Source organism: Patagioenas fasciata, chromosome 5, assembly GCF_037038585.1.
Source record: "Patagioenas fasciata isolate bPatFas1 chromosome 5, bPatFas1.hap1, whole genome shotgun sequence".
NCBI lineage: Eukaryota > Metazoa > Chordata > Aves > Columbiformes > Columbidae > Patagioenas > Patagioenas fasciata.
In genome coordinates, this window is record NC_092524.1 from 2,323,173 (window position 1) to 2,328,516 (window position 5,344).

At 37.0% G+C, this 5,344-nt stretch overlaps 1 long non-coding RNA gene across 2 annotated transcripts; it reads left to right on the plus strand.

The window, feature by feature from the left end:
• Positions 1–157: 157 nt before the first annotated feature.
• Positions 158–4,467, plus strand: LOC139828059 (uncharacterized). 2 transcript variants are annotated; one of them, XR_011739227.1, is made up of 3 exons: positions 158–253; positions 1,965–2,084; positions 3,267–4,467. It is a non-coding gene; the product is annotated as an uncharacterized lncRNA (long non-coding RNA). The 2 variants fall into 2 exon arrangements; XR_011739228.1 differs by lacking the exon at positions 158–253 and adding an exon at positions 265–1,051.
• The last annotated feature ends 877 nt before the right edge of the window (positions 4,468–5,344 follow it).

Below are 5,344 nucleotides of genomic sequence, written 5' to 3' on the forward strand. Positions count from 1 at the left end.
TTGTACCCCAGCGCTGCGCCCACCCCCCCGCACCTCCTTGGCCAATAGCGCCGCGTCCAGTAGGCAACGCGAGCGCTGAGTGGGCGAGAGGAACGTCAATCAGGCGTTTTGAGGGAGGGGGGGTGCTGGTGCAGCCGTTCCCGCAGCCTGAGGGGGGCGGCGGTGGGTGAGCGTGCGGCTGCGGCTCTGCCCTTGTTGGAGTCCAAATGTCTGTAATTAACCCTATGGAGCTGTGTAAACAACTTTATTTTCGGTATGCCTTTTCAATTTTGAGATGTCGGTGCTCCCTAAAGCTGCTGATCGGGGGGAATTTCTGCAGTGGCGTCGGAAATTACAGGATGAGGGACCTGTGGAAACTGCAATTACTGAGGGAGTTTCAGAGGGAGGGTTTGGTTCAGCGGGAAAAAATGTCTCGCTTGCAGAATCGAGGTGGCCAAGTGTATCGTTAAATGGTTATTCTGCTATCTGTACCTCAAATGAGACACAGGTGATGCATTAATGTTGGTCATAATTCACATGCACCCGGTTGTAAACAACATTTCTTTGGAGGCCTGAGCTTGTAACCTTGAAAAACCCACTTCTGAATTCATAAGAAGACTCCCTGGGTTATTTTTCAAGGTGACTATTTTATAAAAAAACTGTCTTTTCATAAGAAAACACTGATTGACAAGTCCTATGGACTTATTGAGGGTGCATACACACATTCTTCCAAAATCAAGTAATGGATATTTCAGTTTGTTTAAGCAGCAAGATGGAGGAAATGTGGACATTTTCATGAAGAGTTATTGTTTGCTTTTCATTTAAAGTTTAACACTTTTTGTCAACAAACGTGTAGATAAACATGTCACAAGTCTGTTTCAAAGAGTAACTTGCAAAAACTGCTTCTCTTTCATTTCCTATAAACGCTTCTTATTATAACTGTAATGCTAAAGGGAAGAATATATGTGTATATATATGTCTGTGCTTAGAAAAACAAGAGGAGATTAAATATTGGGTAAGAACCTGCGCAAAACAGATTCCAAGAGCGAACAGGTGGCAACATCAAGGGCAGGTATTTTTCCAAAATGTTTGCACTTTGGCTTTTCTGCTTGCACTTTAGCAACTGCGTTTGATAACAAAGGTCAGATGCAAAGCTAAGTGTGAAACTAATACGCATCTTTTCTCTCATCTTGCCTTAATCCTTTATCTTTTCAGTGAAGAAATTCCACAGGAACCTCGCCGTGGATATCTATCTGTATTTATTTACATTCCCCTTCTATTTTGCTGTTTGATTCCTATGGCATCCTATTTGCCTGCATGATCCTCCTGTTATATTTGCATTAGGTAAACGAACTTCAAACAACTCTGAATTCATCATATTTACCTGGGGAGACAGGTTCTATGTTGCTGCTTGTCTTTCTGAGGCGTAATCCAACCCACACTTCACCCTTAATTCAGATTTTGTGAAATTCAAAGCCGTAACGCTTAGCATTTGTATTTTGGTGGGGTTTTTCTTTGTGTTTAAAGTGAGTTTAAACACAAATTATGAGATCAGTTTCACATGTAGATACTGAGATATGTAGCAGAGAGAAAACATTTGTAGAAGGAAATCAGGAAAATGCAGATAGGGAGCCTCTTTTTTTGTGTGTTTGAAACTTTCTGCTGTAGTTGTTTGGGAATGGTTTTAATTTAAACCACTAGAAAAAATGACTGACCTCAGAGGTAGAAAAGCGTGTTAATAATAATGGTTTACATGTTTCAAACAACATGCTTTTCTTTTCCTCTTCTTCTGTTCTACATAAATGATAAAGACTTCGGTGATTCTGGAGCAGACGTCTTCACACTTTAATAGCATATGTGGTTAGTAAATGTCAATGGATACACCAGTGCCAGAATAAAGGATATTTCACAGTATTTTTACTAAGAAGAGAATTTCATTTGCCTGTATTCGTGTTTTGCAATAACGTATTCATTTCCATAAACAGTTCTCCATCATCAAGAAGTTGTGTCTCACATTTAGTGCTGGAAAGACATCGGTAATACACTTCTTGAGATAACTGAAGGAAGAATAGTAATAGAATAAGAAATGCAGCACTTTTCAGGTGGTAAGGTATTCAAACATGTATTTAGAATTCTGGATATCTCCATTTTGTATTTTTATTCCTAGAAACAACATTTCACATATAAATATAATTTTCTTTTGTTAATGCATTTGCTTTTATTTTGTTTTGCTTCGAGTTAGAGGTTAAATGTTTATCTGCATTTGTTCTCTGTATTATTAACAGCATTGTCTGAAGCATTTAGCTAATAGCAGATAATAAAACCTGTATTTTGAAATGTGATTTTGCCCATTGACACTTCATTCTGCATAATATTGAAAGCTTGACGCAGCAATATTGTTTTCTGTTGTTAAAATCAAAGCTCTTAAGCTTTTAAATGGGTCATCCATCCAGTATGACTTAGTCACATGTGTTTTAAATTAGTCAAGTGCTTAATTGGCTCACTGGATGTCGGCATATATAAGTCTATTTGCATATATAAGTATAGGTGCTTGATCCAAGAGATACCTTGATACAATAGATGTCATTTTATATGTTCTAATTCTGTATAAAGAAGAGAATCCTCATGAACTGGATTTTCTCACCAATTTAGTTATCAGAAACTTAAAGGCAATTAAAAATGTTGGTTGGCCAGCAGGACTGGGAATATCAGGCTGTTATTTCATCACCAGTTAAAATGAGATACACGTGTTTGAAAATGTATGTATGTCTATAGCTAAATGCATCAGTATGGTTCTAGACTGACAGATTATTCATGCAACTCATTAATGTGCTGATAAAATGAACTAAACGGAACCTGTAAAAACTTGGATGTATAAGCAGAATTTGTTTGCCCACTATGTATGTTCTATGAGCCGTAAGCAGAAGAAAGGACAGACTGATGCTGCGCTGAAAAATAGTGGTGTGATATTTCAGGTTAAAATGTAGAATTCCATGCTGCAAGTGGGAAGGTGTACGGGATAAATGCTTTGTTAGAGAATGTGAAGGGAACAAAAGAAATTGCCTGTATGGCTAACAATATCAACGCTGCTTGATCATCTGAGCATTCCATTTTGAAAGGAAAACCCTAATTAGTGGAATTTTGAGTGCATGATTGACATTTAAGACACAAGGTGAATAACAACACTAATGATGAATGTAGCCATGGCTCATATCTCAACTTTCAGTTAGTTTTGGTACTATACCAATGCTAAAACGTGTCAGCTAATCACTTATTGTTCTTTACAGCGGTGATTTCTGAATTTTCCTCTGAATATAGTGTCACAGTTACGAGTGGAAGAGACACCAATGTGACCACAGGAAGCTTATGGGGGGGGAAAAACAACCAAACCAGCCAGTGGAGCAGCAACAAATGAGACGGATTCACTGTGACCACGGCAAATGTGGCCGTTGGGAAACAAGGACAAAAAAGAAGATGCGTTGCGTTTGTACAGTGTGAAAAAAGGAAACGTCACTATCTGTGAAACCAATAGACAAGTAGCTAGAAATTCTCCGTACATGATCTAGTCACTAAGTCAAAACTGTTAAACCTGCGAGATGTAATTTAGGCATCCAAATAATGTTTAAGTACCTGAAGAAAAGCTGGATTGATCTTTTTCTATTTAAGCTGTGAAAAATGTGATTCTCTGCAAGCAGAGATACATCAAAGACTGTTCCAATACATGTGGCAATCATAATAGGTCCATGTGATATTTGTGTACTAGAATATCGGTAAGAATTTACATATATAATAATCTCATGTGCTGACTTGATGGGTCAGTTCCCCGTGGGATCACCCTGAGGTTATTGTTGCAAATCCCCAGTACAGAGATTGTGATAATAATACTGTCCAAGTTTACCATACCTATAATCCACATGTAGTTCACTATGTTTTCTCTTTTATTTATTTTTTTGTTCTGAATATATAAATGCACTTAAAAATATTTAATGGAAGCTAGCTTATCACTGATTAATTTTTATTGTCTTTAAACTAGCTGAATAATAGATGCCGAACGTAACACAGATTTTTTTAAGGTAATTGCAATGAATTGTGAAATAAATGCAGTTTTAAAAATCTGCTTTATTGTACAAGAAGAATTGTGGCTGTCTCTTTAGTTGCCCTGTTTAAGGGGAATAACAGCAATAGACTTAAGATTGAGGATTGTCCCTTGAGACGGTCGCAAATAGAACCAAGGGAATAATTAAGCCGACTGCACTGGCACACTAATTAGCATTGTTTGAATTGATAGGACTTGTAGGTTCTCAGTACCTTTGAAAATCTGTTTTTATTGAGGTGTATTTTAGCCTTTTATTCCCACTTTAAGCAGCTGTTATTCTCAATATATTTGAAATCATAATAGGAGGCATCTAAGGCTGGAATCCCATTAAAAAGTCTGTATGTCATCTCCTCACATATCTCAATTTTGACAATAAAAAGGACTACAAAAAATTCCAATTGACCTCATTTTTCTCAGGTTTTCCAAGGTTTTGCATCAAATGGGTGAATTGAAATTATGGAAGCGTCTAATCTACTAAAAAAAGCAAAAGAATTCCGTAACTGCAATACTCTTTACAGCGGTTAGTTAAACTTTGGAATTAGTTTTAGACATCCTAAAAATTCTCTATGTTTATGGGCAGCTATGTTTTTAAATGTGTGCATGCTATATAAAAGTTTCGAGACAGGTAATAGTTATTGTTGATATACCAGCGGTTTCAAGGCAACCCAGAAGTGGTGAAACTGACCTGGAAACTCTAACAAATTATTTGTTTGCTTTGGTTTTCTTTCCGGAGATTGATACAAAGTTACCAGGTTAACTATATTGATACACATTGGCTGATCATTTACAAAACATTTACAAGAGGCTTCCCATCCGCTGTAGGAATAGAAATGAACTACAGATCATAACTTAGAAACCAGCTAAAACCTCCTAACCAGATCTGCAGTGATCTATCAGCGCTCCTATCCGGCTTGCTTTGTGCACATTTCCTATTTTTGTTGGGTTAAAAGCAGTGTTCTCTGTTTGAACAGCACAGTTGGGTCTTGATCCATAATGTGGATCAATACAATTTTAAGAGAAATACACATTATTCACTGAATATGCAACCTTATATTTTTTTTTCAATACTTCTGGTCTATTTTTCAGTAGTCCTCTGGTTGTCATATTTATTTTAACAGTGTGCTAATACTTCTTCTCTTTGGTATTGTTATCCATACATTTTCCTGAAATCTTTAAACATGTTTCAAGATATGGAAGGCTGAGATATATTAATTTTCTGTCTGCTTGGCAGATTCCCGAGGCTTTTCACCATCTTCTTCCATATTGATG